This window comes from Planococcus citri, chromosome 1, assembly GCF_950023065.1.
Source record: "Planococcus citri chromosome 1, ihPlaCitr1.1, whole genome shotgun sequence".
Lineage (NCBI taxonomy): Eukaryota > Metazoa > Arthropoda > Insecta > Hemiptera > Pseudococcidae > Planococcus > Planococcus citri.
The window spans coordinates 15,455,220-15,469,956 of record NC_088677.1 but is presented as its reverse complement, the minus strand read 5'-3'; positions in this window follow the sequence as shown (position 1 = coordinate 15,469,956).

Below are 14,737 nucleotides of genomic sequence, written 5' to 3'. Positions count from 1 at the left end.
TCCTGAGCACGAATTTGACATTATTTCAGCGCTAAAATCAAAAGGAACCTCAGAAGGAGGGGTGCAAAGTTTGAAAATAAACTAATCTAGACACCCGATGAAGAGATAACATATAAAATGCGAAAGGTGATAAACAGCATATATAAGAACACTAAAATAAGAGTACGAATTGGAATCAAACTCTCAGAACAAGCAGAAATAAACAGAGGAGTTCGCCAGGGATGCCCACTGTCTTGTGTTTTATTCAACATGTACATGGATCACATGGTGAAAGAATGGCAGAAAATGAAGCCAAAAGGAATCAAGACGGACAGAGGGCAAAAAATATCAACAGTATTATTCGCAGATGATCAAGCAGTACTAGTCGAAACAGAAGGTGACCTACAGAGATCAATGTATAATTTAACAAAGACATCAAGGAAGTATGATATGAGAGTGTCATCAGAGAAGACGAAAACAATGGCCTTCAAAGGAAAGGAGCTAGTAAGAAGCAAGATATGGAAAAATCATTGAACAGGTCAATAATTTCAAATACCTGGGAAACACGATATCATACCAGGGAGAAGTAGATTTTGGTGGAAAGATTGCAAAGTTCCTGAGAGTCACAGGACTGATAAATAGGACCCTGAGAAGCAGTAAGGTGTGAAAAGAAACAAGATTAAAGGTGTACAATACCCTAGCAATACCAATGATAACTTATGGAAGTGAGGTATGGGCACTGAAGAAATCTGATAAAAGAAGAATAACGGCAGCAGAGATGAAGTTCATGAGGAGAACGGCGGGGGTGACTCTCAGAGACAGAGTCCCATCTGAGAAAATAACAGCAGATCTCGGAGTGAAGCCGGTCATGAAGAAGATAAAACAGTATAGGAAAGATTGGAGAAATCATGTCAAAAGGATGGAGGAAACAAGATCACCAAAACAGGTTCTCCAAAATACACCAATGGGGAAGAGAAACAGAGGGAGACCAAGGAGGAATCTCTCGGCAGGTTCCACACCGCAGCAGACAGGCCAACATAAACAGGCCTACCGCTTATAAGGATACGACGACGACGAAATGTGATATTTGCGTTAGTTAAGGCAAAAACATCAATATTTTCAAAATTTTAATTCTAAATAAGGGGAAAAAATTGACAATTTCGGAAATTTAATGTTTTTAAAATATTTTTGGGGCGTATCGCATAGGCAATTTAAGACATACTTTGAAATAAACAGTGGGTCATCATTAGGTACCGGAGAATTCTAATTTTTTATATCATATCTGAAGCTTTTGGAACTTTTTTTAGCTTTAAGGTTTCTTCAAAACTTTACGAATATGGTCAAAAAGTATTTTTTGGCAAGCTCCTTGTAAGTAGACAATACGAGTACATAGGTACTTTAGAATATTCAGTGGGTACTGGAGAATTCTAATTTTATAAGTCATATCTAAATCTTTTTGAACTTTTTTAAGCTTTCAGCAGTCTTCAAAACTTTATGAATATGGTCGTTGAAAAAAGGTTATTTATCAGAATGATTGAGGTAGACAAATATCAATCTATGGTGATAGGTATGTATGTACGTACTACTTTGTATACCTACATCGAATGCATTGAGTATAAGTTAAATTCGATTACAAAATCTTTTTTGAGCTGGGAAATTGATAAATAATGAACTTTCAAATCGATCTATGGTGATAGGTATAATATACGTACTACTTTGTATACCTACATTGAATGCGTTGAGTATAAGTTAGATTCGATTATAAAGCTTTTTTGAAATGGGAAATCGATAAATGAACTTTCAAACTATTCCTGAACTTTTTTTGTAAACTTTTTTCAATGTATAATCAAACTATTCCTAAACTTTTTTGTAAACTTTCTTCAAGATATAATATAATTATGTCGAATGCGCTGAGTATAGATTAAAATCGATTATTCAGCTTTTTTGAAAAATTGATAACATGGCCTGAAACTTCCTTTACTTAGCTTTGACTGCAAGGAGTGTTATTTCAAGGTATAATATACGTACCTACTCCTTTGTATGTACTATACGTCGAATGCGCCGAATTGATTATTAAGCTTTTTTGAGCTGACAAAATCGAAAAATGAACTTTCAAATTATTGAGCTTTTTTGACCTTATGGCACCACTTTTTTTGTTAACTTTTTTCTTCAACATTTGACTTCATCTTGTTTTGATGCTCTCAAGGTAAAATATACATGCTTCTTTATTTATACATGTCAAATTCGCTGTGTATAGGTTGAAATTGAATATTGAGCTTTTTCGAGCTTTACAGCGCAACAGTTTTTGTGAACTTTTTTCTTAAACATTCCAATTATTTTGATGCTCTTCAAGATAAAATTGGTTACTAAGCTTGATATAGGGAGGGGGGGGATACGACTGAATATAGGTGATCTAGATGATAATTCCCTCCTATAGTGGTGAGAAATATCCTATACTTTGAAATAACCCACTTAGTAGAAGTGTTGCCTGGATAACTCAGTAGGAACTACATATTTAGACAGCCGAACTGCGTCTCCTTTACACATTAGAATTTCTGTGGAATCGATAATATCAAATTAGATACCTATCTTCGATACCTATTTGAAAATGAGAAGAAATGAACAATTCGTTCCACAAGTTAAAAACTTTATTATGTCGTCTATATAAAAGATAGGCAATTTATGTACATTCTTGTGTAAGAGGGTAAAAAGACGAAAGACCTTAAGCACTGAGTGAAATGGTGCCTATAGATTTGTGTTGTTTCCTGGAAATATCCCTAGGAGTACTTCTAATAAGTATTCTTCGGAATATTACCCCTGCTATGGGCGTGAGTAGGAAAGTATTGATTAAAGGATGGGCTATACTGAATTTAAGGGGATACTTATTCCCTTAACTTATATTTTAGCTTGGTTTATACTGAATTTAACGTCCGTTAACCTAAAATTTGCCTTTGTTCAACTTCTAGGGTTAAGTTTAAGTTTACGGTTAAATTCAGTATAGCCCCTCCTTTAGGCTCTTAACAGATGTTCACACACACCATATAAATAATAACACAGACGAATGTGCAATGATATATAATGTGTGTAATATTTTACAACACTATTAGCATGTACAATTCACATGTGGTTAATTCTAATCTAGTACACTCGATCGGTGTATTGTGAAAAGGTTCTCCTCATCGGAAGTACCCGATTGCATTCAGTGATGCAGTCTTAATCGGATTTGTGGTGGAAATGGGACACTGTCTGCATTTCCGTTGAGCGTAAGTAAGATCTAATGTAACACTGTTACCCATCCATACTTACTGTACCAGGTCCTTAATAATAAAATAACACTAACTAGAACTAAATGAGAAACTAAATATAAACACTTAACACACGTGAGTAAAACTTATAAATATACTAAATGAGCAATTAACCGATTAGCAGATGAATAACATGCCGGCGTGCACTCGAACACATTACTGGCGTTCTGTACTCTTGTCGCTTGGCTTGTATGGCTAGCGGACGAGAATACAACGCAGTGTTGCCTTAGTGCAACACAGTGTTACCATGTGGGCACGCCCTAAACATACCACGTACGGCATAGTAGTATATCACACTTGTAATTGATTTAGCCTAATATTCGACATAAGAGGAGTTAAAATTAATAAATACTAGCCAACCCGTTAATCGCGCATACTGCGCGATTCTTCAAAACCTAAATCTACATTTTAAAAATTCATTAGCTAATATGTAGAATGATCACGATTTTTTCACTGTTAGTTATTGGAAAATTCAAAAAAATGAGCTTCGCTTTTTTAAAAAGAATTGCAAAAAGGTATAATTTTTTTGACAATTATCGTCAAAAAGCCTTGTTTTTTTCCTATTAAGGGGATATTCTCAATACATAGTAGTAGTATAACCAAAATGCCTTATTTTACATTGGTATTATGGGACAAAGTTTAATGTTATAATTTAGAGCCGCAGATGCATGGAATGGGCTCAAATTTGAAATACATGTTTTTCAAGACATTTTGAACAATCTTGTGCATGCATTTGTCAATACGTTGAATAGTTTTTCAATAAATACAGTTTTAAGAAACGTTGGATTTTTTCTCAAAAAGTCCAACATTTCATTAAATCGTATTTTTTCGAAAACTACTCAACGTATGTTCAAAATGTTTTGAAAAACGTATTATACCCAATTTGAAGCTATTCCATGCACAAATGGCTCTGAATTATGTGTTTGAAGTTTGGTAGGCGGACAGATATACTACCATGTATTGAGAATATCCCCTTAAGTACAGATCAAAATTTTGCTTTTTGGCAAAAATTGATAAAAAGTTTTGCTTTTAATGAAATTTGTAAAAAATCTGCGGCCTACCTTTTTTCCAAAAAATTGTTCAAAAATCCACCTGTTTTGCCAGAAACTGTTAATTGATAATTACTAAAAAGTTCTACTTTTTTCGCAATACATAATTATTGAAAAGTTTTGAAAGGGTCTTTCTTTGTTTATATCTTATTCTCAAAAAGTTCCGCTCTTGGCTAACATTGTAATTCTTGATGAGGCCTTTTTAAAAATTAAAAGAAAAAAATATTTTTTATCGCAAAAAATTCCAATATGTACTTAATTTCAACTTTTATCACCAAAAGTCCAAAATTTGCTCCAAAGCGTCGTTTTCTCCCCAAATGTATTCTAAAAACACTCAATCACTCTCATCAAAAACCAAAACAATGTCCAGTTTTTCAATAAAAGTTGTGAAAAAGTATTATCACTCTTTCCAGCAATTGGCGAAAAGTCCTGGTTTCATTTCTTAAAAAGTCTAAAAAAATGATAACTTTTTGGCAACATTGCAAACTCTTACCAAAAATATCAAAAAAAAACTTGTTTTTTACCCTATAGTTTTACCTAATAAAAGCAACAAAAATAATTGCAAAAAATGTAAACTACATAATTTTTTTTGTCAATAACTACCAAACTTGCTACTTTTTGCTAAAATTGAGAGTTTCTTTCTTTTTTTTTTACCAAATCAACAATCTTGTTTCTTTTAAATTTACAAAAATGTTTTGTTTTTTAGTTTTAAAAAAATCATTTTTTATCAGAAATTACCAAAAATTTCAGTAGTTTTTTTTCTGTTTGCTAAGATTATCAAAGTCTCGACTCAAATGACTCAATCTGCTGCACCCTCTGCATAAATTGGTGAAAACTTTCAACCTTGCATATATGTATATGACTTGATCTGGTCAGTATCTCATGTCAAGAAATTTTGAGGTTTCGCTCAACTTTTACTATCAACTTTTGAAAATTTCTGAAAAAAAGCTAAGCGAAAGCTCAAAACTTCTTGACATGTGGTATTTGACCAAAAATAACAACCTCTCAGTAAAACGGCTTTGAAGTGTAGATGTGCAAGCTTATGTTGAAAGTACAAAAAATTGTGTAGTAAGCTGAAAAAACATTTGATGGGCAGACAAAAATACTTATGTTGTACCCTGAAAGATCTAAGTTGAAGAACAATTTTTAACAGAAAAAAACTCTCAAAAGTTTATGGTAAAAGTTCAGTGAAAGCTTTATAGTTCTTGACATGAGGTAATGTTGACGATGCACCCTGAATGTTTTTTTATTATAAAATCAACTTTTTGTTGTAACTTCGTTTCACATTTCAAAATTTAGTAAATGGTTTTCAAGCTTTTTTTAGTTCATGGTGAAAATTGTTGAACTTTCAACATAAACCTGCATATCTATGTACTATTCAAAACCTTTCTATCAAGCAGCTGCTTATCAAAATCGGTTCAGCTGTTGCAGAGATCTTGCTGTGACAAAAAAACCGACTCATAATGAACTTTTAAACTTTCGCTGAACTTTTGCCGACAATTTTTAAAAGCTTTTTACAGTCCAGAATGGTTTTTTCACTGTGCTCTTTCAAGGTACAATCTGTATATTCTTTTACACATCAAATAAGATCAAATACTGCATGACCACAACTTTCAACTTTTGAAAGTTTTTTTTTGTCATAAATTTTTTTCCGCGAGACTTTTTGAGGTACAATGTAGGTACTTTGTGTACCCACCAAATATGGCATAATCGATTACTAAGCTTTTTTGAGCTTATAGTGTAACTGTTTGAACTTTCAACATGAACCTGCACATCTGGGTACACTTCAAAGCCTTTCTCGATATGTCATTTATCAAAATTGGTTCAGCAGTTGCTAAAATCTCACAAAGAAAAGAATCAGGTCATAATTCAAAACTTTCAAGCATTCACTTAGCTTTGACCTGGAACATTTTGAAACTTTTTTTCTTCAAGATTTGTCTTTTTGTAATGCTCTTTCAAAGTATATATAATGTAGTACGTACTTCTTTATATACGTTGAAGGCTTTGAGTATAGAGTTAACATCAATTATTGAGCTTTTTTGAGCTTAAGGCGCAACTTTTTTGTGAACTTTTTTCTTAAACATGTGACTTCTTTTAATGCTCTTTCAAGGTATAATATACGTACTACTGTGTATACAATACATTGAATGTACTACATATAGGCTAAAATCAATTATTGAGCTTTTTTGAGCTTTACGGTGCAACTTTTCGAACTTTCAATGAAAACCTGCACATCTACGGGTCAAGAGCTTTTTTTTGAGACATCGTCGAGCAAAATCGGTTCAGCTGTTGCTGAGATCTTAGAGTCAAAAGAATCCAGTCATAATTGAGCTTTTTTTGAGCTTTTTACAGCGCAGCTTTTTTTGTAAACATTTTTCTTCAACATTTGACTTCTTTCGATGCTCTTTCAAGGTATAATATACATACTTCTCTACATAAGTCAAATACACTAAATATAGGCTAAAATCAATTATTGAGCTTTTTTGAGCTTTAAGGCGCAACTTTTTTGTAAACTTTTTTCTTCGACATTAGACTTCTTTCGATGCTGAGCAAAATCGGTTCAGCCGTTGCTGAGATCTTAGAGTCAAAAGAATCCAGTCATAATTGAGCTTTTTTTGAGCTTTTTACAGCGCAGCTTTTTTTGTAAACATTTTCCTTCAACATTTGACTTCTTTCGATGCTCTTTCAAGGTATAATATACATACTTCTCTACATAAGTCAAATACACTAAATATAGGCTAAAATCAATTATTGAGCTTTTTTGAGCTTTAAGGCGCAACTTTTTTGTAAACTTTTTTCTTCGACATTAGACTTCTTTCGATGCTCTTTCAAGGTATAATATACGTACTTCTCTGTGTACATACATTAACTGCGCTACGTATAGGCTAAAATCAATTATTGAGCTTTTTAGAGCTTTATGGCGCAACTTTTTGAACTTTTGATATAAACCTGCACATCTACGGGTCAAAAGCTTTTTTTTGAGACTTTGTCGATCAAAATCGGTTCAGTCGTTCCTGAGATCTTAGAGTCAAAAGAATTATTGAGCTTTTTTGAGCTTTAAGGCGCAACTTTCTTGTAAACTTTTTTCTTCGACATTAGACATCTTTCGATGCTCTTTCAAGGTATAATATACGTACTACTATGTATACGTCAAATGCGCTACGTAAAGGCTAAAATCAATTATTGAGCTTTTTTGAGCTTTTCGGCGAAACTTTTCGAACTTTCAATGAAAACCTGCACATCTACGGGTCAAAAGCTTTTTTTTGAGACATCACCCAGCAAAATCGGTTCAGGCGTTCCTGAGATCTCAGAGTCAAAAGAATCCGGTCATAATTTTAATATATAGATTATATTGATTATGACTAGCTAACAACTATGCAGCATACATATACTCTTAAGTAATTACTTAAGGTGAATTACATACGAGGCAAATCAGGTACATTTAAACAAAAATACCTTAATAAATAAAATACACCATAGATTAATTTATAACTTGGTGATGTACAGATAGGTACAATAACCCCATTTAGAATACCCATCTAGTCCCCTAATTAATCGATTAAGCTGATTAATTAACTAAGATACATGTACTTACTCAGAACTGTACACTTTCTCCACTTATCAATTCATGTATCAATAATATCGAATATTGAGAAGTCCCCACCAAAGATACGCACTCTGGTGGAGTTGTCGTGAATTGTCCCATCCTAGGATAGCCACTCGATTGTCTTATGGGATCTTGCCCAATTTCTTAGTTTTTCTTGAATAATTTTTGAATGGTTAATGCTACAGATTTGAATTAAAAACCAGCTTGTAGAGGAAAGAAAGTAGATCATTTTTCATTCTTCAAACACCTATGTGCTCGATCAAAATTTTGATTTATTTCAATTTAAATGTAAAAAAATTTCAACCTTGAAACTTTGAACTTTAATAAATCAAAAATTTGATCGAGCACATAGATGTTTGAAACATGAAAAATGATCTACTCTTTCTCCTCTACAACCTCGTTTTTTCCCCAGAGCTCTAGCGCTTTTCGATCAAAAGATGTGAAAGTTCAAAGCTTTGAACTTTGGAAACTTTTGAACGGTAACTGCTAGCGCTTTCGGTAAAAAACCATTTGAAAGGGGATGAAATTCTGAACATTTTGGTATATTAAAGTACGAGGGGCATTTCATAAGTAAGGTCACACCTGTTCGTTCTCCGGAACTGGTAACACTGGTGAGCTGAAACTTGGAGAGAATGTTTGGGAGGTTTCGATGAACACACAGTCAAATTTTGAATGCATTTGGTGGAGTAGTTCGCGAGCTAACATGGTTTTAACGTGAAAGTGAGTAGTGACGTGCCGTCCGATTTTTGAAGTTTGTGATGTATGTGAATTTTTATGGAAAGAAAAGGTTTCCCGGGCCAAAATTGATCCCAGATTATGTAAAGTGTATGGTAAAGACAATGCGATGTCGATCATAAGTGGATAACACGTTTTGAAGAGGGTCTGACGAACACACACGACGAGGAGCGATCTGAGCAGCCTCCTGATCCTGAATCTTTCAAAAACGAAACAATTGCGTGTGTGCGACTCTCTTGGATGAAGATCGTGATCGTCGATGCACTTTTTCAGATATTTACCATGAGATGATGCTATTTTGACATCATATTGTCTTTACTATACACTTTACATAGTCTGGGATCAATTTTGGCCCGGGAAGCCCTTTCTTTCCATAAAAATTCACATACATCACAAACTTCAAAAATCGGACGGCACGTCACTACTCACTTTCACGTTAAAACCATGTTAGCTCGCGAACTACTCCACCAAATGCATTCAAAATTTGACTGTGTGTTCATCGAAACCTTCCAAACATTCTCTCCAAGTTTCAGCTCACCAGTGTTACCAGTTCTGGAGAACGAACAGGTGTGACCTTACTTATGAAATGCCCCTCGTACCTATGTGTCCACTGAAAATTTTCCGTAATTTCAATTTAAAGTTGACATTTTAAAAAATCTGTCCATAAAAATGTTTAAAAAATCGCCATTTCTGTACAAAACTCGAAGAAAAATATACCAATCGATAGGAAATTTCATCCTCTTCAATTTATGTTCTGACAAAAATTTTCCTAAACCCCTTCAGTTCCGAGAAAAACGAATTTCAACGTTACGCATTAATTTGCTTCCATTCAATATTAATACAGATCTCATCATAGGATACCTGCACAATCCTAGAATGGTCTCATCACCAAAGACCACACTAGCGCACTCTGACGGATCAGGGACTTGCGAATTGACCATGGGTGGAATCCTTAACTAAAACGAGGCTCGCGTATTACTTTGCCTAACCCTATCATGTCCGGATACATGCAGAAGTTATCAAATTAAATATTCTTAAGGACCTATGGATCCAAATAAACTTAATAAAAATATAATCACACGCGAATATAGTGCTTAGGATTTAAAGGGGGACACCATGGGGGAGCCATGGTGTCTTGCAAATACAGTTTTGACGAGGAACCGCACCTTCGAAGCTTACGAGACCAAGTGAAGATCCAGCTCGATCGTAGTAGGTATCGTGTAGGTACCGTAAATCACCAGGCTCCTCCCTCAACGTATACTTTTGGCGCAATTGCTAAGTACACGTATGGTCATAAAAGGGTTTACAAACTATTTTCCTAGCTCAGGCTATGAAAGTTCAAACAGATACAGTAGTGTACCTTTTATATTCGGCTACATATACCTATCCTATGAGAAATTAGTAAGTACACTACTTTCCTATCTTTGAACGTTGGTATAATATGTACAAGTATAAACTGGGAACCTTAAGCTGCTTGCAAGAGTATATTTCATTCATGAAGATAATATACTCAAAAAAACGTAGGCAAGTAGCTTGGATCGCGAGTATGCGAGGTACACAACGCTGTGCTACTTTTAGATAGGTACAAGTTACCAATACTTTCAGTATGAGGCCAAATATGTGATGCAATCTGGGATAGGGTAGGTACCCAAAGTCGGAAAATTTTTTTTCGTTTTTATTGTGTCATTTGAAAGCTTAAAATGTCAGCTTTTTTTTAAAAAAAAAGATATTAAGTCTAGCCCTTTTTGAGGCTGAGCAATGAACAGTTGAAGTTTCTGCTTAAAAAAAGAAAATTTTGAGAAAATCAAAGTTTAAAGTTTTTCCTTCAAAATTTCGAAAAAAATTATTTTCTCGACTTCTACTGCACTAAATTGGCTGAAATTTTGATATGATACTTCAAAATTATAGACAATCAAATTTTAAAAATTGTGTCAACATTTGTTGACTATTTGTTGAATCATGTTGAGGGAAACACATTTTTTGTACAGAAAATTTGAAAAAAAACATTAAAATGCGTAAAAAATGAAAATTTTACAGAAACTCACGACTTTAAAAAGAAATAAGTGAAAAAAATTATAAAAAAATTTTAGCCCAGAGGAGGTCTTGAACCCACGACCTCCAGCGTGATGGTCCGCTCTCTAGGCATCTAGCCACCAAGGAAGATATGCAACAAGTGTTTTCTAATGGTATACAACTAATTTTATTGTGAATTTGACATAACTAACAGGAAAGAACAGAAGAACATCGATTGGGTAGTAGCAAGTGGAATGGTAGTGGAAGCGCAAGCGGGGGGAAACAACTCAGCGACTTTGGGTACCTTTTCTTTTTTAACTTCGTTCGGGTATTTAATAGGGAAAAATATTTCTTTCAGAGGTAATTTTTATGCTAGATGATAGCCAACAGTGTCTAAAACAAGTTTTCAGTGTAACCTGAGTGTTTTTTGCTGTAGCATGAAATTTACTTTTCCGACTTTGGGTACCCTATCCCAGATCGCATCACATATGTATGTAGAAATTATTATACGCATCCCTATAGGCGACGGAGGGCAACCACACTGTATCAAGCTTTTTTGAGCTGGCAAAATTGATAAATGAACTTTCGAATTATTGAGCTTTTTCGACCTTATGGCACCACTTTTTTTGTAAACTTTTTTCTTCGACTTTCAAGAAATTGAAGCATGTGAAGAGTGATATTCCAAAACTCGCTTTGTCCATTTTCACAACTTTTCAGGAGAGAGGAAAAACAGTTTCCCTTTAAACGGGTAAATTGGCTTTTTAGGCGAGTTTAGCACTTTATTTGGGTGGATTTATGATGTAGGAGTGTATGTATACACTTCATCCACTAAATACTGCTGAAAAAAATTTCAATAAAAATGGATAAAGCGCGTTTTGGAAGATTATTTTTTTAACATTTTTTAGTGAATTGGCTATTTAGGTGAGTTTAACACCTCATTTTGGTAGGTTGATGATGTAGGAATGTGAGTTACTACTTCATCTACCAGGTACCGCTGAAAACTCCACTTCGATGAAAATGGACAAAGCGAGTTTTGGAATATCACTCTTCATGTGTTTCCAAAACGCACTAAGTCCAAAAAAATATTGATAAGAAATTCAGGGTACTTAGTACAATTTGGAAACGTAGAAGTGGACCAAATTGGCTGATTTTTTTGATATGTTCTAGCCAAGACCATTAGACACAACATATCAAAAAATCAGCCATTTTGGGCCGCAACTTTATGCTAGATGGCCTTGCAACCTCAGAATCTTTGAAAATGGACTTAGTGCGTTTTGGAAACACATGCTTCAATTGTTTTTGTTTGTGAATCTAACTCCACCTAAGGGTTGATTTTAATTGTTATTGATATTGTTTTGAATGGTAGGAAAATTTGAAAAATTTGTTTCAGTTTGAGATTGTTACTCATCTTCTAAATGGTTAATTTTTCTCAGTTTAATTCTCATAGAATTAAGTATTTATCTGTTTTGTTATTCAATTGTTATAAAGATGAAATGGTCGAAGTTCCTCCTTACTTGAATTTATTATCACGGTTTTTCTGTAAATATCAATTTATACTGATTAGGTGTTGATTTTGTTCAATTGTTATAAAAGGATTGCAAGTAAATGACATATTGGATAGGTTGGTACATAACAAAAATCGAACGATTTCCAAAAAATGTCGTTTTCAACTAAGTAATTCGAGGGGTGCAATGAATGGTGATTAGGTGTGCATTTTACTGATTTGAATTTATTAGTGCGGTTTTGCTGTAAATATTGAACTGTACTGATTAGGTGTTGATTTTATTCAAGAATTACTTTAATCATACCTACCTTATTTTTACCCCCCCCCCCAAAGTTCCATGTTGAATGAAACTAAAATCGATCGATTTCAAAGGTTGAAAAAGTGTACCAACGTCAGCTTTTTACAATGGAGATTGACCACCCGCTCCCCCCTCCAAAAAGTTCCATGACGAATATTGAAAATACATAGTCTACATACATATAATTGATTGATTTCAAACTTTAACCATACCCTCCTTATTTTTCATCCCCCCCCCCAAAAAAAAAAGAAAGTTCCTAACTACAATTGTAAATTACATACTTTTTAGAATTACTTTAATCATACCTACCTTATTTCTAACCCCCCCCCCCCACAAAAAAAGTTCCGTGTCAAATAAAACTACAATCAATCGATTTCAAAGGTTGAAGAAGTGTAGGTACAAATGTTTAGGCTCAATGCTTTCTTCTAAACATAGGTGAAAACCAATTATTGAGCTTTTTGACGAATATTGAGTTTTTTTGACCTTTACAGCACAACTATTTTTGTTAACTTTTTTCTTCAACATTCCACTTCCTTCGATGCTCTTTCACGATGTAATATATGTACTTCTTTGTACATGTCGAATGCGCGGTGTACAAAATATATAATATATGCCCAGATTTCCTGACATGTGGACCACTCGAGATTCTTAAAATGAATTTTTTTGACAAAAAAATTGGAAAATTTTAAATTTTCCGAACAGATTTAAATTTTGAGTAAATATTTATACACTTATCATATAATAGTCTGACTCTCATCAAAATTTTTGATTATAATAATTCTGCCATGGAGCAATAAAATACGGAGAAATCACAAGTAAAATTTTTTGTCTTATACATACAATTTTGGTATGATTACAGTACCTCAAGCAGTGTTTCCTATACTACAGGCTACACATTAATTGTAGACAGGTAGACTCGACGTTCATCTCCCCGACTCCAGTTTTACACGGTGCTCCACCTAGTGGAAGTTGATGAAACGGGGTGGGCCACTTTGTATGTAGCCTATACGTTTGACAATCTGGCCCTGGTCCAGTTTGTCGACTGGGTCGCATTTGTCTGAGGCAAAACTGATTGCATTAAGCGGGTGATTGCATAAAACGAACTTTTGAAAAAACACAATTTTCACATTACACAACTACCTACATATCGCACCTCGGGAGTAATAAGGTCACATCTCAAAAAAATGAAATTTTACAGGAGAGCGATTTTCTTTTTTTTTTTCAACTTGATACATTATTTTCATCAACTTATAATTAATTGTGAGGAATGAATAGCATCTCATTTTAAAGATTGGGTATCTTACCTTCATTTAGCATAAGAATACTTTGAGAAATAAAATCCTAAAGAGGAAATATTTCAATGTTTGGAAAACATTTTGAGTTAGAACCTTTCATTAAAGTTGATGTGGAGGCGAAAGGAAGCGTCCAAAAAAATTTCATGACAACAAAGTTGTAGAGAATTAAATTTCCAATCGACTTAAAATGGTTAGTTTTTTTCTAGAGTGCTTAGTTTTTGAGTTTTTCTCAAAAAACTAAAATTTCATTATGTGTGCAAATTCATTTTTCTGAAAAGTGATCAATTTAAAAATTTTTTTCCATTTGGTACAAACCAATAAAAAATGCACTCCTTGTGACTATTTCTAACTGACAAACATTCAAAACAATCAAAACTGTTTGTTAACACTTTGTATGTACAAAATTTGCTCAAAAAAGGTGGAGTTTTTTGAGATGTACCCTTATAACTCCAAACAACTTGCAATGTTGTTGGGATTTTGAGTTAAGCCATTTGCGTTTTTTACAAGATCCACATAATGTACCCAACTCAAAGTGTTATTTTTGGTTGAGGGGGGTCATACAAACCCCAAAAATGCAAAAATGTCAAAATCAATTTTTTTTGAGATGTGACCTTATTACCTACTCCCGAGGTGCGATATCATGAAAAATTGGTAAAGCAAAGCTACGAAAAGTTGGTAAAATTTAGTAAAACTTCCCAAAAAATGGAATAAAACTTTTTTAAATGGCATGAAAATACGTTAAAATTAATGTTTTGTGAATATTAAATAAAATATTGTAAAAATTACAGAAAGTATCGGAAAAAACTCTTAAAAGTATGGGAAAAATTGCTAAAAAATGATAAACTTTAGCAAAATTTGGCGAAATTTGTTTAAATGTCTCACAAAATGATTCTACTAAGCGGGGAGTTTGATTGCATTAAACGAGTGATTTTCTGTGTAATTAGGTACAAAA